Consider the following 23,670-nt stretch of genomic DNA (forward strand, 5'->3'; position numbering starts at 1 on the left):
ATCTAATCAGTGTATACAGTAGGTGCAGGTTATAGAGAAGGCACAGGGTATCCAGTAGGTGCACGGTATGACCTCTGGGGACTCAGGCTGAGCTAATGTGACTGTGTTCAGTTGGGGGATCCAGGTGACGCGCAGAAATTCAGCACATGAAGAAGTTCATCTTGTAAGATCCTGCGCGCTGCAGCTCTGTGAACTTCAACAAATTATTTAACCTTTGAGTGATGATTCCTTATCTGTGGAATATTGATTGTGGAAGGGCCACACCGCATAGGGTAGGGTAAGCACTAAGCTTAATAGGAATAAAAGATGAAGAGTGGTTCACGGTACACAGAAAGCCACCAATGCATTGATCTTTAACAATGACGATGAAAAGGGTGGGAAAGACGTGAGGGGATGGGATCGGAGACCTCAGTGAGGCATCGGTGAAGGGAGTGAAACATTGAAGGATGCGAGGCCATCAGCTGACGCACTGGGAAGGGCTCACGCAGCGATCCCGGGTGGGCCTGGAGCCTGGGTCGGCCTCTGGGGGTGCCATACACACGCCCCAATCCAGGTCCTGCTGGGGTTTGCTGAGAGCATCACCTATCGCACGTCCAGAAACTCGGCCCAGCCCTCAACCACCCTGTTATGCCTCAGGAATTATAATAGCCTGACAAGCAGTGTATCATCTAATCGTCTGGGCAGCCCTGCAAGGCAGGTCATAGCATTGCGCCCAGTTTATGGATTAATAAGGTGATTCTCAGCAAAGTCACAGAGCTCGATGAAGTTTACAGAGTTAACGCATGGCAGAGTGAGGCTGGAAACTCAGATCTCTCTGATTTCAACGTCTGTGCTTCTCCTAAAATGTGACAATGCTCCCCAAGGGGATAATCCATGCCAGGGATAATGGAATCCTGGGAACCTGCGTTGGGAGCCCAGATGGGTTCTCATGGTAAGACCTGAATATCTCCACCAACTGTGCACCAAGGATGAGCAAGTCTAAGACCCCAGAGGTTTTTATGGTCACATCTGGAAGCCCCAAGAGTGCTCCAGAAAGGCACTGGCAGGTGGGGTGGGTGAGGGGCAGGACGCTGAGCCACGGTCTGCAGGCTACATGCTCAACCCTCCGACGTGATGATGGTCGGGACAGTGCAGGATTGGCACTGGGGACGTAGGCGCCGTGCGGGAGGAGAAAGGGGTCTGGGGAGAGCGTCTTAGGCAGGTGACCTGTCCTGCCCCCAGGGTGACAGCGAGCAGCCCAGGTGGGGGGTTAGGAACCAGGAGAGGTCACCACAAAAGGCGTGTGGTGAGGCTAGGAGAGCAGTGGCCCCCAAGTCCAGCTGATGTGCAAAACTATGCGGGAAAGAAAGTGTCTGAGCGGGAGAAGCACCCACGCTGACCATTACATGAGCTGCCTCTGGCGCGCCTCGGTGGCCCCTGCCAAACAGCACCTGGGCTTTGCCACACTGGTTATCTTCATAGCAGCCGGCATATCAGCTATCGTGTCCATCATTTCAGATGGGGACATCGACACTCAGAGAGGTCAGTGAATTCCCAAAGCCTCCAAACAGACTGGGTTTGAACCCAAGCGAATGACCTAAAGCACCTGCTTTACATTCTGTTTTAGAAAGAATGCTGAAAGCCGTGTGAGAAGTGAATGCAGCTCTAGACCAGATTGTGAAAAAATAAGGGCTGCAGGGGGAACCGAAGGTGGATGCTTCCCAGGTGGCTGGGCCTTCAGGGAGGGTGTGGGCGAGCAGACGGGAGCTGCGCTCGGCACCTGGCCAGCTAGAGCGGGAAGACATGACCCAGCAGTGTGGACTCAACCCAAGAAGATGCTGGTGGGAGGAGTCTGGCTGTGGTCGGGAGATGCTGAGCTAGAGGTACCCGGGGGCATCTGCATCCCAGAAGCCTGCACAGGGATCTGAGATTCAGCTGCAAAGACGGGAGATGAGGCTGTGCAACACACACCACCCTCGAAGCAGGCTTGAAGAAATGAGATGGGAGGATAACCAAGGACAGAGCCTTCAGGACAGCATTGCAGTTCCCGCCTCACTTGATTCCCTTTGAGTTCATGAATCTAATATTTGCTCTGAGGCCTGACTTGAAAATTCATTTCAGATTCAGTCTTCTGATTAATATTAATCAGGGGTGAGAGTTGGGGGGATAGCAGATGGGAATTCCAAAGTGCTAGAAATAGATCTGTGGGATATGGAGCAGAGTTTAAAAAGAGGTCATTTTCCAATTTTCCCAAAGCCGGGATATATTTCATTCCTGTGGATGCCTACTTTGGATAGAAATACTTTATTTTCTGAGCTGCAAATGATCAGCTTCTCTGTCACTGTTCACTAGGAATGAAAGGTAGTGATGAAAGTGTGGAAAATATAATCCCCCTTCGAAACGCAAAAACTTAATTTCCATACATTTTGCATAAAGAACCAGTGAGGTGGGTGGAGCTAGAGTTTAGTTAATTTGCACAAAAGACAACCAGCTACCCACATGGAAGAAGTAGCAGAAAAGAGAAGGAGCAGAACAACATGGGGAAATTTCTGGTTGAAACACAAAATTTATCATTTTAAGGCCCAGCTTTCCACATTTAGACCAAGCCATAGCAACTGAACAACATAGCCTATGAAGCTTTTTTTTTTTAAACTTGAGAAACAGCCAGAGGTATAACAAAAACCACTCTTTAACAGTGACACTAAACACTTTTTTTTTTTTACGTTTGGGAAACATGATGGTGAATAACAGATTGACAAATGGGATCCAGTGGTGATCAAGCTGGGCTTCCCCCGTGGCTCAGTGGGCAAAGAATCCATCTGCAACGTAGGAGACACATGAGATGCAAGTTTGATCTCTGCGTTGAGAAAAGCCCCTGAAGGAGGAAATGGCAGCCCCCTCTTGTATTCTTGCATGAAAAATCCTGTGGACAGAGGACCCTGGCGGGCTACAGTCCATAGAGGCGAGTGACTGAGCACGCACCCACGGTCCTGGGAAATCACAACAGAAAATCCTCCCAAAAAATCCTCTTTGTCATGAATTTCCAAAGTACCACCATCTTCCCCCCTGACCTGTGTCCAGCCTGGAGGACACCCTGCGGTTCTGCATTCTGGACTAAGGCTTCCCTTCACACGTTAGCGTCACCTCTGCCTCGAAATCAGCCATGATACGTTTAAGGAATTCACACTGACTTAATTATTAGCCTAAGTAAAATATAATTATGAAGATAAACCTGTAGGGAAGCCGCGGTGGGGGGGGTGGGGGGTGGGGAACAAACAATCCGTCCACAAGGCAAAGAAAAAGGACCCTTCAGCTCCTTCTCAGCTCACACAGAACGTGGGATGGCTACAGAGTGAGCTGAAACCTCAGCAAAGACCCGACTGTGTTGTCTGCCATCAGGAAGGACCCCGCTTTAGGCCTTCGTGATGTCTTAGCTCTGCTGAGCCAACACCATGATCTCACGTGGAACGTCACTCGGTGCTTCCCACAACATCCGGAGGTGCAGCATAAGATTTTTAAAAATCCAATTCAATTATTTTGTAAAATACAATGGAAAAGAGTTTCTAGGAAAACACCACGCACTTGGATGTCACAGCAGCACCCAGCGGCCACGGGCTTCTCTGCAGGGGCTTTATCACTCTGTATGTGTGGCCTTGGCCTGTGCGGAGACCTGCCCCATCTCTGCGCAGACGTGGGAAAGCTGGGTGAGACCTCCGTGTGAGGCTTCGCTCCAGGCGGGCGCGGGCCCGTTGCTGAGGCTGCTTGGCTTTTCTTTCCTTCATTCTCCTTTCTCACTTGGATTCCGCTGCTTCCACCTGCAGGCTGCTCAGAAATCCCAGCTGACCTCTGCGTTCAAAGCTGAGCCCTGTTCTTTCCCAGGTCCACGGTGTCCTGGAAGCCAGTCACCCTGGCGAGTCCTCCCCGCTTAGCTGGCCTTCGGAGCTCTTCATCAGGTGGCGCACTTTCCCCCTCCCCTCTGTCCGGCACCGCGGCACCTGAACAATCCTGTGCTTCTGGCTGCCTCCACCTTCTGCCCCTGCAGCGCCTCCTGCCTGGACGCCCACCCCGCACACTTGCAGGAACCGCGTCCTCTGTGGTCTCTTGGCCAGAACTGTCTCCTGCTGCCCCCACAGCACTCAGGGTCTCACCAGCGCCTGCAAGGCACCCGTGGCCTTCACCCTAGCATTAGAAATGATAGGTGTCCCCGGTGAGAAGTCTGTGTGTGCAGACAGCAGCCACTGTGAGCGTCCTGTGCTGGCTTCACCACATTTCTCCCACTATGAGCATGCCACCTTCTGCATTCACATACAGTGACTTATTCCCAGGAAAAGATGTTCCCGAGTCCTACCATGTGGCAGACTTAGGGATGGGATAAACAGGAAGGGAAGGCCTGTCCTTTAATCATACATCTGGCACATTTGAGGTGAGCCCAAAAGGAACAGACAAGCAGAGAAGAAATTAGAAGCGTGTCCCTAACTGGTTCTCCACGCGCAGGCATTCTCTAAGTAAATTGATAAAAACACATCACAGACTACATTTTGTTCACTCGCTCAGCCGTGTCCTACTCTGTGACCTCACGGACTGCAGCACGCCAGGCTTCCCTGTCCTTCACCGTCTCCCGAACTTGCTTAAATTCATGTCCATTGAGCTGGTGATGCCATCCAGCCATCTCATCCTCTGTCGTCCCCTTCTCCTCCTGCCTTCAATCTTTCCTAGCCTCAGGGTTTTTTTTCCCCAATGACTTGGCTCTTTGCATTAGGTGACTAAAGCATTGGAGCTTCAGTTTCAGCATCAGTCCTTCCAATGAGTATTCAGGGTTGATTTCCTTTAGAATTGACTGGTTTGATCTCCATGCAGTCCAAGGGACTCTCAAGACTCTTCAACACCACAGTTCCAAAGCATCAATTCTTCAACACTCAGCTCTCTTTATGGTTCAAGTCTCACATCCGTACGTGACTACTTGAAAAACTGACTAGACGGAACTTGGTCGGCAAAGTAATATCTCTGCTTTTTAATATGCTGTTTAGATTTGTCATAGCTTTTCTTCCAAGGAGCACACATCTTTTAATAGCATGGCTGCAGTCAGCATCTGCAGTGATTTTGGAGCCCAAGAAAATAAAGTTTGTCACTGTTTCCAGTGTTTCCCCATCTATTTCCCATGAAGTTATGGGACTGGATACCATGATCTTAGTTTTTTGAATGTTGAGTTTTAGGCCAGCTTTTTCACTCTCTTCTTTCCCTTTTAGTTCCTCTTGGCTTTCTGCCATTAGAGTGGTGTCATCTGCATATTTGAGGTTATTGATATTTCTGCAGGCAATCTTGATTCCAGCTTGTGCTTCATCCAGCCCAGAATTTTGCATGATATACTCTGCATATAAGTTAAATAAGCAGGGTGACAATATACAGCCCTGACGTACTCCTTCCCCAATTTTGAAGCCATCTGTTGTTCCATGTCCAGTTCTAACTTGCTTCTTGACCTGCATACAGGTTTCTTAGTAGGCAGGTGGTCTGGTATTCCCGTATCTTAAGAATTTTCTAATAGTTTGTTGTGATCCACACAGTCAAAGGCTTTAGTATAGTCAATGAAACAGAAATACATGTTTTTCTGGAATTCTCTAGCTTTTACTATGATCCAACGGATGTTGGCAATTTGATCTCTGATTCCTCTGCCTTTTCTAAATCCAGCTTGTATATCTGGAAGTTCTAGGTTCACAAAGAACACACAAAACTGTGAAAAAGCAGTTAATAAAGAAAATAGAGCATGACTTCCCATGGCCCAAAGCCCCGCCTGAGCTTGGCCAGGACTCCAGGCCTCTCGCCTGCCAGGCCAGCTCGGGACTGAGGAGACAGCGAGGAGCGTGTGACACAGGGGACCCTCAATACAGACCTTCATCCCCTTAACATGAGCTCAAGTGAGCACACTGCATATTTCTGGCCTCTTGGTCATCCCGTTGGATTCATTACGTCAGATACAGATTCCCAACCAAGGATGCTGAGGCTTTGGCTTCTGTTCCTGCTCCCCAGGAGAACGGAGAAGAGGGGCAGTCACCTTGGGGGGCTGGACATCACTCAGGGCCCCATGCCTGCCTGTGTGCATGTGTGTGCACCTGTATGTGCATGTGTGTGCCTGTGCACACATGTGTGTGCATGTGTGTGCCGTGTGTGCCTGTGTGGGTGTGTGTGAGGATTCCTGCCATCCTGACACCGAAAGCCTCTGCCTGTAGCAGGAGGTGAGCCGGTGATCTTGTTCTGTGTGCTTTGCTTCTGAGGTCACGATCAGGTCACAAGTGAACACAGTACCCAGAGTGTGGATTTCCGAATCAGAACTTTGAAGAACCCTTAAATGTCAAATGTCCGTCACCAGCACAGCTGAGAAGGTCCCTGAGGTCCACCTGGGGGGGCCGCTCCTCACGTGTGTGCCCCCAAGGCCCGTCTGGGGGGGGCCGCTCCTCACGTGTGTGCCCCCTGAGGCCTGTCTGGGGGGGCCGCTCCTCGCGTTTGGCCTCTCGCAGTCACAGCACACATCAGAAATGACAGGACTTGAGAACTCGAATACTTGAAAGGCTCCCGGCCCATCCACACTCCAGGCCACAGACGGTCTTGGGAGGCGGGGTGTAGGATGTGTCCCTGCTCGACACAGGATAGCCTCCCCACACACCTGCCTGGACCTGCAGCAAGCCCAGTCCTCCCACAGCCCTGGCGCCAGCGAAAGCCCCTCCGTGTCCCCATGGTGACCCGACGTCCCCCGATCTCCACCAGCATCTCATCCGTCCCCCCTCCGCCCCCCCCCCCCCGCCCCGGTGGCTCTCCACTCCCAGGTTTCCAGCCAGGTCGCCCACGCTCGCTCCCTCCACGTCCGCAGCCCCGGGAGCCTCGTAGAATGCCCGTCCGGACGCATCACCTCTCTTCCCAGCACTGTCAGTGATCCCCATCACACGCACGGTAGGAGCCGGAGCTCTCACACGTGTCACACACACGCCCGGAACCATCTGTGACCTGACTCCTGCCTGCTCTCTCTCCAACCTCCTCCCTGAAACGGTGTTCCTCTTCCAGTCTTCTGAAGCCCCCGGGGCCTGCTGACGGTATCTCTGCAGTGCCTCAGTGTGGGCCTGCCTCAGGGCCTTTGCACCACCCTCCCCCTGGCGATACTGCCTGGGGTCTCCTCTTAGACCCTTCCAAAGGCGGCACAGAAAGGGGCACCTCGCCCCCTCCAGCCGCGGCTCCGCCCCTCCCCGCTTCCTGCCTCCCTTCTCACATTTCCATCTGCTTTGCTGTTGTCGTTGTTTAGTCACTAAATCTTGTCCGACTCTTTGGTGGCCCATGGACTGTAGCCCTCCAAGCTCCTCTGTCCATAGGCTTTCCCAGGCAAGAATGCAAGAGTGGGTGGCCATTTCCTTCTCCAGGGGATCTTCCCGACCCAGGGACCAAACCCGCATCTCTTGCATTGGCAGGCGGGTTCTTGATCACTGAACCACCAGGGAAGCCCTTATTTCTGGTTGCTTGTGGCCAAGCATACACACATGAAGACATTCTTCCCTTACAGGCAAGGATTTTGTTTTGTTACTCTATCCTTGGAGTTAATGTGATCACTAGCTTTTTGAGGGAAAAAAATGAACAATATAAAATTGATGATACACAGTGTCAACTACAAATTGGCACTTACCAAGAGCACTGCCAATGACTGAACAACAAAGGCGCTTGCCATCTGCCTCTGGAGACTGAACCCCGGGCTGCTATAGCTGCGGACCTTCAACAACCCCTGAGGGAGTTCAGGGTGGAGTGAGGCACTCTGTGCTCCAGGGAGTCTGGTGGGACAGGTCTTTAGATAGTTGGATGTTTTTAGGAACAGATTTTATGATCTCAATCCTTGTCTCTCCTCACACCCAGAGAAGCACTAAATCCCTTCATAGTGACATCAGATCCTCATGACTAACGAAAAGCCTTTTGTAAAATGAGCATTTCATGGTTCACATGGCGCTGAACTCCCCCTTCGCCAAAACCTTCTATATCAACCTTCCACAACTGCCGCTTTGGAGCAGTCTCTCAGAGCTATCTGAGATGCTGCCTCTCAGGCTGCAGTCCTCATTTTGCCCCAAATAAAACTTAACTCTCAACTCTCAAGTTGTACATCTTATTTTGGTCCACAGCAGTAATTAAGAAAAAGTCAGATATTAAACAAAAGTAAGAAATCAATGAGAAGAGAGACTTCTCACAAGTACTGAAGAACACGTAAAGACAACTACCAGTGAACACAGCACTTGCAAACAGCAGAGATCAACGCAGAAAGTCACAGAGGCCTTTCCAGGCCCATGGCGTCCCTGCAGAATATGGGGTGACATTACTTTGTAGCCCTTCCCAGAAAGACTAGGTTTTCCACCTGGAAAGCTTTCCATTTCCCAGAAAATAGCCCCATTTCCGGCGCTGCAGCCAGATCTCGCTCCGCCCGGGGAGGAGGCGGAGGCCCGGCTTGCAGGAACACGCAGGTTTGGACCAGCTGAGGCGCCGCCAGCCCCGCGGGCTGCTCCCAGCGTGCGCGCTGCTCGGAGGCAAGCCTGAAGGATCTCTAAGGCGGGGACGGGGTTACAGGAAGGAGACACAGGCGACGGCTGTTACTGCTTGCGCATGTCAGGAGGCGGGAGGGGGCTCCATGAGAGCGCGGCCCGCATCCACCCAGGGAACGTTGCTGCGGGTGAAAACTCATATCCATGCTCTTTGGGGGATTTTAAACCTTTTACCACTTTCATTAAATTAAAATTAGGATATAAAGATCTCTGGGAACGCTAACCAGATAATTGTGAGATGAGTGTGGAGAACAGTCTCCCTGTACTCGCGTCATATGTTCCTACAGGAACACGGAAGGAGGAGAGGAGGCAGGAAGGCAAACTCAGATGCATCATTTAATCACAATGTCAATTAAATTTCCCCCCCCCCCAAAATTAAGGGGAATTGGGAAAAAGGATGACCTTTGTCACTCTCATACAATATGAACCATCTTAGCTTCTAATGGCAGTAACCCCAACCGTGAATCTCTATGCTCTGGGAGCTGTAGGCTTGACTATTTTCTAAACTAATTTCTGAGACAAAGGGGAGTAGTCTGAGAAAGAAGGTCTCTGTGATTAAAGTGTGTTTTTAAATAGACAGTAAATATTAGTACTCCAATACTTTGGCCACCTGATGCCAAGAACTGATTCATTGGAAAAGACCCTGATGCTAGGAAAGGTTGAAAGCAGGAGGATAAGGGGACGGCAGAGGATGGGATGGTTGGATGGCATCACCGACTCGATGGACATGAGTTTGAGTAAACTCTGGGAGTTGGTGATGGACAGGGATGCTTGGAATGCTGCAGTCCATGGGGTTGCAAAGAGTCAGCTATGACTGAATGACTGAACTGAACTGAAATATTAGTGCTGGGTAAGGGACATCTTTAGTGACATCACTGCATGCTATTCTCAAAAGGCTCCTCACAGAGTCTCACAAAACCCACAGAGTGCATCTCCATGAGGTGAGAAGAGATCGTGGCTGCATCCTTATGAACAGCGCCCAGAGGGAGTTGTGGGCAGACTCAGGCAGGGTCCCCGCTGGGCTGGGGTCCAACTGAGGACCACGGTCCTGCCCTGTGCAACAAGGTGGCCGGGACAGGGAAAGCAGGTCATCCTGCAAGCCCACTGAGGCAAGGTCAGTACTGTCCCAGGGACATGAGAAATGGCTGAGAGGACAGGGTGGGGCGGGGGGCGGGGCACTGGAGGTGGCGTCTCCAGGAGTGGACACTGGGAGGCCTGCGTGCCTGGGGCCGTCGGGATAGTGAGGGTGAAGAGGATGTAAAGCAGTGTGTGTGCCCATGCACGTGTGTGCATACACACATGTGTGCATACTCGTGTGTGCATACCTGCGTGTGCATGCATGTGTGCATGCTTGTGTGCATGTGTATGCACACATGTGTGTACATGCTCATGCGTCTGCATGTGCATGGTATGTGCGCGCGTGTGTGTGTGAGATGCACTGGGGTGTGTACGTGACGTGAGTGTTCTGGAGCACCATCTAGTTGAGGCCACCCAGAGCCCCGTGGCAGAGGCGTCCCATGAAGTTCGTGCCTCTCCGCTCCGCCTGCTTCTCTGCAGTGCCCCGTGTGCTCGCCCTGGCCACAGCGTGCTGCATCCTGTCTGCTCAGTGCTCTGAGCACCAGACCCCAGCCAGGGGTGCTGCTCTGGGTCCAGCTGCGGTGCTGGAGAGCGGCCGGCCTGCGGGAGTGGCTCATTGAGGATAGGTCCGGGGCCCTTGCTGGGACTCCGGGCCAGAGCACTTCCTGCACCAGGCTGGCGTCGTCATGGAAACAGAGACGCTCCTCTCCTGGGTCTCTACGTCGCCACATGGTCGGGATGGCCAGGCCCTCTCTCCTCTGGTTTCAGCTGTACTGGCATGATCCCCACTCACACGCTCTATCCTCTCTGTCACCCATAAGATCAGTTCCCACAGCGCAGTGGGGGCAGTCCCGGGACCCTCAAATCAGCGGACCTCGAGAGGACTCGGCGTGCTCCCCACACCTCAGGCTTCCTCCCCTCCGCTTCCCGGTGAAGGAGCACTCTGGCCGCCCTCCTCTGCCTGGGAAGACCCTCCAGCACCTTCTCGGATGAGGCTTCTTCCGTCCCTCCCTGCTGACCTCTCCTCTCCCCCCGAAACTCACGTTCACTACCCCCGTGGGTCCGGTGATCAGCGGCTGTTTGTTGTTTGTGGGATGTGAGGGCATGGGTGCAGCAGTGACCCCCACGCAGGAGGTGCTCCGGGGCTCACACACGGACACAACTGTTTGCAGCTTCCTTTTAAGAGAATGAGCCTTTTTATTCCGGGAGGGTTGTCTGTGATTGAAGCCAGGAAGGTGTGACCATTGAACACACAGAGCCGGTCCTGAAGCAGGGTGCCCGCCTGCAAAACCAGGGCACCTTCACACGTGGCCCTCGAGCCGGAGCCCAGACCTGCCTGTCCAGCCGCGTGAACGTGCAGGCCGGGCACCAGCCCAGCCAGCACCAGTCCGCTTAGGGTCGGGGTCAGGCAGGCCTCCTGAGTTTTACAAACATGTCAGTTCACTTGAAAAATCCCTTGGCAACTGCACATGGAGGTGACTTCACAAATATGTGGGCAAGGGTGGGAGGACAGAAGGGGGCCGGGGAGACACCAGCATCTTCATCGCTCTCGTCCACTCCCACTGGTCCTCCACACAGGGTCTTACCCTACGAGCTCCTGATGCTGGGGCCTCCTTATGCAGTGAAACTGGGAGCTGGTGACCCACACAGGAGGGTGTGAGAGGCAAAGTCTAGTATTTATTTATTTTAGACCAACAGGTAATGGAATCTTGCCCTCTCTCCAGATGTACCCAGAGAACGCTGTGTATGTTCCATGTCTTCTTATCTCTTTTTTCATGCCTGCTTCCTTTCTCGGCACCAAAGGCCATGCCTGTTTGACCCACTTGCCCAGGAAGCCCTCCCAGCTCCGCCGTCAGAATGCACTCACCCTCCCCGGAGCTGACCCAGCTCTCGCCTGTGGCACCGGGCGCTCACTGCCCCTGCTCACCTGCCAAATCCTGACTTGCTGTCCCCAGAGCTCAGTCTCCACTCATCTTTCCATCCCTCCTCGCCAGGCACAGTGAGTGGACAACACAGGTCAACCTTGTGGAGAGCATGCTTGTCATCTCTCACCAATGCAATGATAACGGGTGTCCCAGGTGGCGGTGTTAGTTCCAAGGTGCGGGAGCGGGACGCGCAGACGGCCCGCAGAGAGAGGGCGGAGAGGATGACGCGCGCCTGGGTCCCACAGCCCTCCCACCTCCAACATCGTATCAGCGAAAGCGGGTTCTTTAGAAAAGGCAACTGCCCAAATTCCCAGTTCCTTTTGTAGAACAGCTATGGGTCAGGATTTAAATACTGTGGAAAAGAGCAGTGTACGGTTAATCATGCAACTGCAGAGACTACAGCTCAAGTGTTAGGTAAGGACAGAACATAAGTGGCCCTTCAACAATTGTATTTAGAGAAAAAATGTAGTTATTTATGCTTTGCACACACACACACACGAAAGAAATGAAAAGCAATTAAATCTGATCTACTAATCTAAGCTCTCCTGCTCTGAAGGAAAAAAAATTATATTAATATATTCCCAGCAAGTTTTAAACCCTGTTTTATATCATTTCTTGAAATACTTTTCAAAATATATTCAATGTTACAAGTCACAGAAGTCACTAATTACTAAATCGATTCGAGTTTTGATTTTAAAACAGAAAAGATAACTATTGATTCCAAAATGCTTTCACATACAAAACTAAGGGCTTTTTCCACAGAGAAATCCCCAGTGTAAGAAGTTCTAGGTGGAAAATGAACACACAGGTTCTGCTTGTGTGAGATTTGACGGTAGTGACCACAGCCTGTGGAGGGGTTCTGCTACGTCTGAGGCCCCCGTGGAGGGTTTACACACAGCACACGTGTAGCATGTTACACACCCCAACTCACACCATCTCCACGGCAACCCTGTGAAGGTCCACACTATTCATATCCACAGTTTAAAACCAACCAAACTGAGGCACAGAAAGAACATTTACCCCCAGTTTTCAAAAGTCGGAAGTTGGGCTTATTTCCTACAAGTTGGTGGGTGATACATGATGTCGCTCAACTTTCTGTTCACTGAAACATTTTAATATGGAAAATGTTACACAAATACAAAAGTAGACAGAAGAGTATAATAAACCCACTTATCCATCAATCAGTTATAAGAATGTCATTTCGCTGATGACATTTCATCCATACTGCCATCTGATAACCATTTCTGTATTATTTGGAAAGTAATTCCAGAAATCATACAGTTTGCTTAGAAATGTTTCACTATGTATCTCTAAAATATAAGAAATTTATTTTAAAGCACAGCCATGATAGTATTCATACTAGTCTTATAAATAGCTGAGAAAAGAACTGAAGTGAAAGGCAAAGGAGAAAGGGAAAGACATACCCAACTGAATGCAGGGTTCCAGAGGGTAGCAAAGAAATATAAGAAAGCCTTCCTCAGAGATCAGTGCAAAGAAATAGAGGAAAACAATAGAATGGGAAAGACTAGAGATTGCTTCAAGAAATTTGAGACACAAGGGAATATTTCATGCAAAGATGAGCTCAATAAAGGACAGAAATGGTATGGACCTAACAGAAGCAGAAGAGATTAAGAAGAGGTGGCAAGAATACACAGAAGAACTGTACAAAAAAAGTCTTAATGACCTGAATAACCACAATGGTGTGATCACTCACCTAGAGCCAGATACGCTGGAGTATGAAGTCAGCTGGGCCTTAGGAAGCATTACTACAAACAAAGCGAGTGGAGATGATGGAATTCCAGCTGAGCTATTTCAAACCCTAAAAGATGATGCTGTTAAAGTGCTGCATGCAATACAGCAGCAACTTTGGAAACCTCAGCAGTGGCCACTGGACTGGAAAAGGTCAGTATTCATCCCGATCTCAAAGAAAGGCAATGCCAAAGAATGCTTCAAGTATCATACAATTGCACTCATTTCAGATGCTAGTAGGTAATGCTCAAAATCCTTCAAGCCAGGCTTCAACAGTATATGAACTGAGAAATTCCAGATGTACAAGCTGGATTTAGAAAAGTCAGAGGAGCCAGAGATCAAACTGCCAACATCCGTTGGAACATAGAATAAGCAAGGGAATTAAAAAAAAATCGACTTCTGCTTCATTGACTATGCTAAAGTCCTTGACTGTGTGGATCACAACTAACTGTGGAAAATTCTTAAAGAGATGGGAATATCAGACCACCTGACCTGTCTCCTGAGAAACCCGTGCGCAGGCCAAGAAGCAACAGTGAGAACCAGACATGGGACAATGGACAGGTTCCAAATCGGGAAAGGAGCACGTCAAGGCTGTGTATCGTCACCCTGCTTATTCAACTCATATGCAGAGAGTATCACAGAAAATGCCAGACTGGATGAAGCACATGCTGAAATCAAGATTGCTGGGGGGAAATACCAATGACCTCAGATACGCAGATAATACCACTCTAATGGCAGAAAGCAAAAAGGAAATAAAAAACCTCTTGGTGAAAGTGAAAAAAGAGAGTGAAAAATCTGGGTTAAAACTCAACATTCAGAAAACTAAGATCATGGCATCCAGTCCCATCACTTCAGAACAAATAGATGGAGAAAAAGTGGAAACAGTGACAGACTTTATTTTCTGTGGCTCCAAAATCACTGTAGATGGTGACGGCAGCCATGAAATTAAAACAGACGTGCTGCTTAGAAGGAAAATTATGACAAACCTAGATGGCATATTAAAAAGCAAAGACATTATTTTGCCGACAAAGGTCTGTCTAGTCAAAGCTATGGTTTTTCAAGTAGTCATGTATGGATGTGAGAGTTGGACTATAAAGAAAGATGAGCACTGAAGAATTGATGCTTCTGAACTGTGGTGTTGAAGAAGACCCTTAAGAGTCCCTTGGACTGCAAGGAGATAAATCCTAAAGGAAATCAACTCTGGATATTCATTGGAAGGACTGATGCTGAAGCTCAAGCTCCAATACTTTGGCCACCTGATGCGAAGAGCTGACTCATTAGAAAAGACTCTGATGCTGGGAAAGATTGAGGGTAGGAGGAGAAGGGGACGATAGAGGATGAGATGGTTGGATGGCATCACCGACTCAATGGACACGAGTTTGAGCAAGCTCGGGGAGATTTCCAGTAATTCCTTAATATTGTAGAGCTGACATTTTAAATAGCCTAGATAGTTCAGATTTTAAATTTTAATGTATGAGGTGACAATCTTTAATAGGAGAAATATGTTTTTCTCCTGACTGGATCTTAATACCTGTGTTTCACGTAAAGGGCAGCATACAAGGTGGAGAGAATGTAAGGCTCAGCGTGCTGTGACCTGGATGCAGACAGCAGGTCATGGAGAAGGAAGGACAGCCCCACTCAGACTGCCGACGCCACGGGTGTGCCTCCTACCCTCGTTCTGGCCTCACTGCTCCGATCGCTTGGCCCCCTCTCGTCCTGCCTGGTTCCTCCTTGCCCAGCTTCAGGGGCTCCCAGTGGTGCTGGCCACTCACCAGGGGGCAGCTCCCCCAGGCCCCCCTGCGTCCCCTCCCCACTCACTCTCGGTCACTGTGACTCGGGTGTCACCCGGGCACACTGCTTGGGGCCGCCCGACTCTGTCCTCTGTGACCCTCACCACTGACACACGGTTTTTGAAGATTAAAGAAGCCATCTCCCGGGTGAATCCCCATTGCGGGCCTCTCTGGTCATTTCATGTTTCTTGGAATCTGGACGGTGGAGACCCTGCAGGGCCTCCCTGGGTCCCTGGCCTGGGCACAGGGGACAGAACTCCCTTTGTTCTGTGGGTTGGTGTGTTGCAAGAGTTAATGGTCTTGACTTTTCCTGTATTTCAGGGCTACTTCTGTGTGGGACTATAATCTCAAGTGAAAAGGAATATAATTCCTGGTATATATAAAAAAGCACACTTATCATCATGACTGAGCCACTCAGCATGAAAGGGGCAGAAGGAGAGAGAGAGGAGGAAACAGAGAAGGAAGGGAGGGAGAAAGGAGGGGAGGACAGAGGGGAGGAAGACAGAGAGCAGGAGGGGAGGACGGAGGGGAGGACGGAGGGGAGGACAGAGGGGAGGAGGACAGAGAGCAGGAGGGGAGGACAGGGGGAGGACGGAGGGGAGGACAGAGGGGAGGAGGACAGAGAGCAGGAGGGGAGGACAGGGGGAGGACGGAGGGGAGGACAGGGGGAGGACGGAGGGGAGGACAGAGGGGAGGAGGACAGAGAGCAGGAGGGGAGGATGGAGGGGAGGAGGACAGAGAACAGGAGGGGAGGACGGAGGGGAGGATAGGGGGAGGACGGAGGGGAGGACAGGGGGGAGGAGGACAGAGAACAGGAGGGGAGGACGGAGGGGAGGACAGGGGGAGGACGGAGGGGAGGACAGAGGGGAGGAGGACAGAGGGGAGGAGGACAGAGGGGAGGAGGACAGAGAACAGGAGGGGAGGACGGAGGGGAGGACAGGGGGAGGACGGAGGGGAGGACAGAGGGGAGGAGGACAGAGAGCAGGAGGGGAGGATGGAGGGGAGGAGGACAGAGAACAGGAGGGGAGGACGGAGGGGAGGATAGGGGGAGGACGGAGGGGAGGACAGGGGGGAGGAGGACAGAGAACAGGAGGGGAGGACGGAGGGGAGGACAGGGGGGAGGAGGACAGAGAACAGGAGGGGAGGACGGAGGGGAGGACAGGGGGAGGACGGAGGGGAGGACAGGGGGAGGAGGACAGAGAGCAGGAGGGGAGGATGGAGGGGAGGAGGACAGAGAACAGGAGGGGAGGACGGAGGGGAGGATAGGGGGAGGACGGAGGGGAGGACAGGGGGGAGGAGGACAGAGAACAGGAGGGGAGGACGGAGGGGAGGACAGGGGGAGGACGGAGGGGAGGACAGGGGGAGGAGGACAGAGAGCAGGAGGGGAGGATGGAGGGGAGGAGGACAGAGAACAGGAGGGGAGGACGGAGGGGAGGAAGACAGAGAGAAGGAGGGGAGGATGGCCGGGAGGATGGAAGGGGAAAGGAAGGGAGGATGGAAGGGGAGGATGGAGAGTAGGAAGGGAGGACAGAGGGAGAAAGGAGGGGAGGATGGAGAGGAGAAAGGAGGGGAGGACGGAGGGGGAAAGGCGGGGAGGATGGAAGGGAGGAAGGAGGGGAGGACAGATGGGAGGTAGGAGGGGAGGAAGACAGAGCAGGAGTGGAGGATGGAGGGGAGGAAGGAGGGGAGGAGGACAGAGAGCAGGAGGGGAGGGCAGAGGAGACAAGCTGTCCTTCAGCCTCTCCCCCTGCACCAGGCTCCGGGCTGGGCTGCTTCCCCATGGGTTCAATTACTGTCCACGTTTGTTGCCTGCTTAGTTTTGAGCTGAGAGAAAGCCTTCATTGCCTCTCTCTCTTGCTCATCTGTGCTTGTGAGAATTTCTAATTTATATGATCAAATAGGTGCACAGTGAGCACAGCTTTCCCCTCGCTTGTATCCAGAAGCAGCCGTAACAAGGCTGCACTTCCACGATTTACTTACTAAAGAGCCAGAGACCAACACACAGCATAAAGTCAAGGATGGACAAGATGTAAATAAAACGAAAGCTTCGATACAGTAAAACTATGTGGAATTTGAAAGAGGTAAGATATAGGAAGTAGTAAAAATAAGTGTTCAGTCGCTTAGTCATGTCCGACTCTCTGTGACCCCATGGACTGCAGCACGCCAGGCTTCCCTGTCCATCACCAACTCTCCCAGACCTTGCTCAAACTCATGTCCATTGGAAAAGGGAAAAAGTGAAAAGATAATATTGTTAGTCAGAAAACTTAAAAAGTAATAAAATATTCACAATGATTAATATATACTCATGGACTAAAATACAAAGTATGAATTTTCTAAGTCTCTCTTCATATGAAGAGGATTTTAAGCATATGATAATGATATTATACGATAGCGAGTTTGGTCATGTAAGAAACAACCCTGAAGGCAGTGGTTGATGGGCCCCAACGCTCACTGCAGCACTATTTACAGTAGCTAGGACACGGAAGCAGCCTAGATGTCCCTCAACAGATGAATGAATAAAGAAGTTCTGGCACAAGTATAAAATGGATTATTAATCTGCTGTAAAAGGAATATATTTGAATCAGGTAATCTAATGAGGTAATCTAATAAGGCATTCTAATGTGGTAGATGAACCTAGAACCTATTCTACAGAGCGAAGTAAGTCAGAAAGAGAAAAACAAATATTGTATATTAACACATACATATGGAATCTAGAAAGATGGCACCGATGGCCCTGTTCGCAGGGCAGTGATAGCAATGCAGACAGAGAGGAAAGGCCTGTGGACACAGTGAAGGAACGGGCGGGCGGGGCAGACTGAGAAAGTAGCGCTGAAGCACACACATTACCGTCTGTTAGATGGACAGCTGGCGGGAATCTGCTGGATGGTGAAGGGAGCTCAAACCGGTGCTCGGTGACAACCTAGAGGGGTGGGACGGGGTGGGAGGGAGGCCGCAGAGGGCGGGGATATTCGTACGCCTACGGCCGATTCATGTTAATGTGTGGCAGAAACCAGCCCGATACTGCAAAGCAATCGTTCTCCAATTAAATAAAACTTAAAAATGTTAACATAAAAAAGAAACACTGGTTGAAGACCATTTACACGACAGCACAGCTCACGTGTCTGTGGCTTGACGTTCTGTGATTTCTGCATTTACGCTTACGGAAGCCGCCCCGCAGGTGGGTGTTCATCTCTAGACAACCAGGCGGTCAAGGAGCTCCTTGGGGGTCAGAGTTTGGAGCGGGGACATCTCTCCGCCCCACCTGCAGCACCCTCAGCCAGGCCCCACCCCATCCAGCTGATGCTGGGGGCCTCCAACACCCGCCTTCTGCATCCTCCCCTTTGAAACGGGGACAGTCGTCCTTCCTACCTCAGAGAGCTGCCAGAAGTGCCCGCCACAGCACAGCAGGCGCCTGGCCTGTGTGAGAGGAACCTTCCAGAAAGCAGACCCCAGTCTGAGCAGCGGCGAAGATTCCTGAGCATGGAAGGCACCCGACGTTGGGGGGTCAGAGCCCGCGCAGAGGGGACAATGCCCTTCACCCTGTGGCTTAGATGGCCGTGGCCCAACTGCGGGAGGAGGCAGGTGTCTGCCGAGCCCCTGGGTTTCCCGCGTCCTCCCAGGCTTCTCTGGTGGGCTCGATGCGCAGGGCACACCGGGTTCTCCTGTCACACTTAGTAGCAGCTCAGGGGACACGACTCTTGCTTCCTTTTTAACAAAACCTTTGGTAATCCTTACGAAGGCGGGGGTGCATGGCTGTCCTCAGCTCCCCAGGGAGCCCATGAGTGTGGTCAGGAAACAAGGCCACAAGTGACTGCCCTACAGAAACTTAGCAGGTTTAGTAGAGTTAACACTTCAATCGCCTTGAAAAGAGACAGTTGTTTCATGTGTCTACTTAGGAAGATGCAGTCACTATCATCAAATATTCAAAATACTATCACATGAAAGAGGAATTTGTCCTTTGTAGCTGGAGCAGTTCCTGCCCATAGCAGATTCTTAAACAGCATCCTTGGACTGAACTGAACTTTCTCTCTCCAGAAGGCAAAACTGGAAGCAATAGGTACGAAATGTGAAAGGGTAATTTCACCTCAACGTATCGTGAATAGCACTCCAACCACTAAGACACTCCAACAGCGGAGCGGCACCTTGCCGGGTAGGAGGCTGTCCACTGCTGGACACGGTCAACCAGGCGGGAAGGGGGCTCCCTTCCGAGGGCTGGTGCCAAGGGCCGAGGAGGGTCCACTCAGCACCCTCTGCAGATCAGCGCAGCGAATGTGGGACAGCTCTCCTCATGATGTGGACCTAGAAAAGCTCGGGCTGGGCCTTTAGGAGCAATCACGGTTATTGTATCCAGTGGCTAAGGATGCGGGCATGTGGGTGCTCAGCCGCTCAGTCGTGCCTGACTCTTTGCGACCCCATGGACTGTAGCCCACCAGGCTCCTCTGTCCATGGGATTCTTCAGGCAAGACTGCTGGAGTGGGCTGCCATTTCCTCCTCCAGGAGATCTTCCCGACCCCGGGATCAGACCCACATCTCCTGCATCGGCAGGTGGTCCTTTCTTACTGCTGCTGACGGACGGAGCCCTCAGTCGGGCCCTGCCCTGACCATTTACTAGTCGGCAGTGTCTCCCTTGGAGAAGGCAATGGCCCCCCACTCCAGTACTCTTGCCTGAAAATCCCATGGATGGAGGAGCCTGGTAGGCTGCAGTCCATGGGGTCGCGAAGAGTCAGACACGACTGAGCGACTTCACTTTCACTTTCCTTCACTGGAGAAGGAAATGGCAACCCACTCCAGTGTTCTTGCCTGGAGAATCCCAGGGACGGGGGAGCCTGGCGGGCTGCCGTCTGTGGGGTCGCGCAGTCGGACACGACTGATGTGCCTTGGCGGTGGCGGCAGCAGCGTCTCCCTTACGTCCCACAGGCGGCGGGCCCTGCTCGGGACCAGTCAACCGAAGCAGCGGAGGATGAACGGGGAGGATCTGGAGCTGAGTTCTCGGGAATCCAGACAATATATAGAAACAGAACTTTAAATATACCGTGAGGTTACTATTTCTCAAAGTTGTTTTCATAAAGTTATCTACGAGCTGCAGACCATTCAAGCACTGATTTAGGACCACAGAGGAATGCAGTCATGTGACAAGACGCAAAAAGAAGGAGCATTTTAAAGGTGTTGTCCTTCTCAACTGCCCTACAATGTACACATCTCTTGACCAGGTTTTGTATTATGAATGTCTGTTAAGGAAACAATTAATACTGTAAAAATTTTAGGTAAAATATTGGCTATAAAACTTGTTTGTAAAATTTTAGCAAAATTTTAAAAAGTCAACTGATAAAATTACAATAGACCATTAGATAGATTTCAGCATAGGAATGAAGTGGAATACTATTAATCAGGAAAAATGATGTTATGGAAATGTACTTGCTGACACACAGTAGAAAGATATATGTGGTACATCAAGCAAAAGAGTAAAGAACAAAATGCATGGTATGAGCCATCTTACTTTAAAATCACATGCAAAGAAAACAACTGCAAAGGTTTTAAAGCAAGATAGTAACTGTAATTATTTCTGAATGCTGGTATTTTCAGTGATTTTATTTTATATACAAATACATTCTAACATTTTAATTTTTCTACAATGAGTGTATACTAATTAGGTGAAGAAACTAAAATTGAAAAACCTCTTTCTCTGGCAGTTCGGTGTTAGTAGGAATGATGACACTTGGAAGACAGTGCCATGGAAACATCAGGGAGCCTAAGAGAGGATGCTGAAACACGTATAATGTGTGGACAATTAAAAATCACTTGGCAAATAGAGAGTATTGGTTCATTTCTCACAGTCCTGATGGGGATTGAGGTTGTCTTATTTGTAAGAGTCCCATTTCCCAGCCCAGCCACTCATGGTCAGAAGACAAAGAGAGGCCCCGAGTATGCTTCCAGGCCATGGACAGGGCAGGGGTCTCCCCTGCCCTCTGGTCAAGGGGATGCTCCCCACCGATAAGGCTGAAGATCAATAAAGTGACATCTCAAGACAGGTTGTGAAAGGGATACACATGATCTCCTGGGATGTGTCACCCCAGGAAAAGGAAATTGAGGCCCAAAGGGGTGGGCGGATTCTCTGAAATCCGCGTGACCCCGGGCCGGGGGTCCATCTCCCTGGGCACAGGCGCCTCACGTTACAAGGGGGTGATGATCTGTGCTTTTTAAGGGAGCAGCGAGGGTCGCAAACAACAGGTCAGAAGTTTACATCGAGGCCCAACACAAAGCAACACAGGATGCGTGCCGACCGATCTTATTAACGGCCTGCCTCTTCATGTATAAGGGTATACAGATATTCTTATTAACAGCCTGCCTCTTCACATATAAGGGTATACAGGCATTCTTATTAATAACCTGCCTTCTCAGGTATGTCAGCAGTGAAGAGGAACTTTGTGAACAAGAACAGTTCACAGAACGTCACCTTTGCCTCTGAGCTCTGGTCTGTCTCTCGCTCACCTGGAAGACCAGGGGTGTCAGGACCGCGGGTCACGGTCGCGGGCTCACTCAGGACCCCACCGATAAGTCTGCAGAGTTTCTCTGAGGCCCTATTAAAGAATCCCAGTGGAAACAGCCCCAAATCTATAAAACACCATGCATGTGAGTATCAGAAATGGAAAATGAAGGAATGAAAACCACTATGGAGAAATCTGAATACGCTTTTCCGTGAATGTCTGCTTGGCTTCATTAGGCTTTTGTTCCCGAAACGTCTGGGTCACACACGGCGCTCTCGTCAGTGTAAAGACATCAGAAAAGGTCAGAGTTGATGGGCCATTAAACGGGCACATTTAATCGACTAGGCAAGAAAGTAAAACTGAGGCATCTAGATAGCAAGAACACTAAGAAAGCCTCGCTCAGTCGGCCTGATTTGACACCAGGCGTCATGCATTCCAAGTTCTGCGTGTTTCCAGCCAAGACTCCCGGCAGCCCCAGCAGAAGTGCAGCCCCGCCGCGCTCACCTACCGCGCTCGGGGACTCTGCAGACGTCCACGCGGGTCAGACGGCTGTCGGGGCGGCAGCTGCGTGCACCTCGGCCCCCACGTGCGCTTCTCTGCAGGGAGAGAGGACAGGAGAGCGGTTAGTGGCAGCGAGCCGGGAAGGCTTCCCCACGCACAGCCTGTTCTCCGGGGATCAGCGGAGGCTGTGCAATTGCACCCAGGAACGTGCTGAGCCCTGACACATGGCCCCTCTGTGTAGCCTCAACAGGGTGGTGATTTTGAGACAGAAGTCAGGTCTTTAGTAAAAACTAAGGAACAAGGTCAGGTGTGTGACGCTTGAGTCAGTCCTGAGGTCTCTGGCCTCCCTCCTGAGACCTCCTGCAAAGGAAGATGAGTCAGAGGTGCAGTCAGACGCCAGGACCCGGCCTGCGGGGCAGGTGCTAGCCACTCACCCCCAGAAGGTTCTGGGCTACAGGCCGTGTGCCCGAGATTTACACACAGCAGTGCTCGGGGGCCAAGTGAGGATCTCACAGTGAGACTGCTCACCCAGGGCCACGTCAGGACAAACCCTAAACAGAAGTCATTTAAAAACCAAAAAAAAAAAAAAAAATGTAAAAAGAAAGATGAGAAGAGGAAGGCAGGAAGTTTCTCGTATTTCCTATTTTCTAGGTTTCTGTGGAAAAGGGGGTGATTGAAGAAAAGGAAAAGAATTCCTTTGGAAAATGAATTCAAATTTTTTTCTAACCACCAACCTTATTCATCCCAATTTTAGCAGCTCCGTGGGAGGGAATATGAAACATGAAATTCTACGCACTCAACTCTGCATGCATTTTTCCAGTCTACCTGGAATGCCCTCCCTCTCCGGGTCTTCACACGCCTGTCCAGACCACACTTCCCACTCCATGAGGAAAGTAAGAATCTCCATATTAAGGATGGTGCAGAAAACAGCTCCCACTATGGAATACCCAACTCAGAAGCCAGGCGCCGGTCCTGCCACCCCACTCCTGGGCACGAGTCCAGACAAAACACCAGCTGGAAGGGATGCACACACCTAGTGTCCACAGCAGCACTTTCATAGTTCATGAGCAATCTAAACATCATCGACAGACAACCAGACAAAGAAAATGTGGCACAGATATGCAGTGGAATATTACTCGGCCACAAAAAAGAATGAAAGAAAGCCATTTGCAGCAATATGGATGGATCTAGAGATTACCAAACTAAGGGAAGTAAGACAGAGACAGACAAATATCATACCATATTGCTTACATACAGAATCTAAAAAATTATACAAATAAACTTATCTACAAAACAGATTCACACATCCAGAGAACAGACTTATGGTTGCCAAGAGGGAGGGAGTATGGGGGAGGAAAAGGGTCGGGAGTCTGGGGTTAGCACATGCAAACCGTCATCTATAGAAGGGACAGTGAGGTCCCACATTACAGCACAGGGAACTATATGTAACATCCTGGATAGACCATAATGGAAAAGAGTATAAAGAAGAATGTACATAGACATATAACAGTCCTTTTGGTGTACGGCAGAAATTAACACAGCATTGTAAGGCAACTGGACTTCAGTAAATTAACCTGGGGCCACTGTCTCATTCATGCCTCAG

The 23,670-nt window shown here is 50.7% G+C and overlaps 1 protein-coding gene across 1 annotated transcript in view; it reads right to left on the minus strand.

Annotated features, from left to right (window-relative positions):
• Positions 1–23,670, minus strand: part of MYT1L (myelin transcription factor 1 like) — a 387,004-nt gene that overhangs the window by 325,519 nt on the left and 37,815 nt on the right. The window contains exon 2 of the mRNA XM_061163968.1: positions 22,075–22,162. The gene's annotated coding sequence lies outside the window, so the exon portion shown is untranslated. The remainder of the gene's footprint in view (positions 1–22,074; positions 22,163–23,670) is intronic.

This window comes from Dama dama, chromosome 16 (genome assembly GCF_033118175.1).
Source record: "Dama dama isolate Ldn47 chromosome 16, ASM3311817v1, whole genome shotgun sequence".
NCBI classification, from domain to species: Eukaryota; Metazoa; Chordata; class Mammalia; order Artiodactyla; family Cervidae; genus Dama; species Dama dama.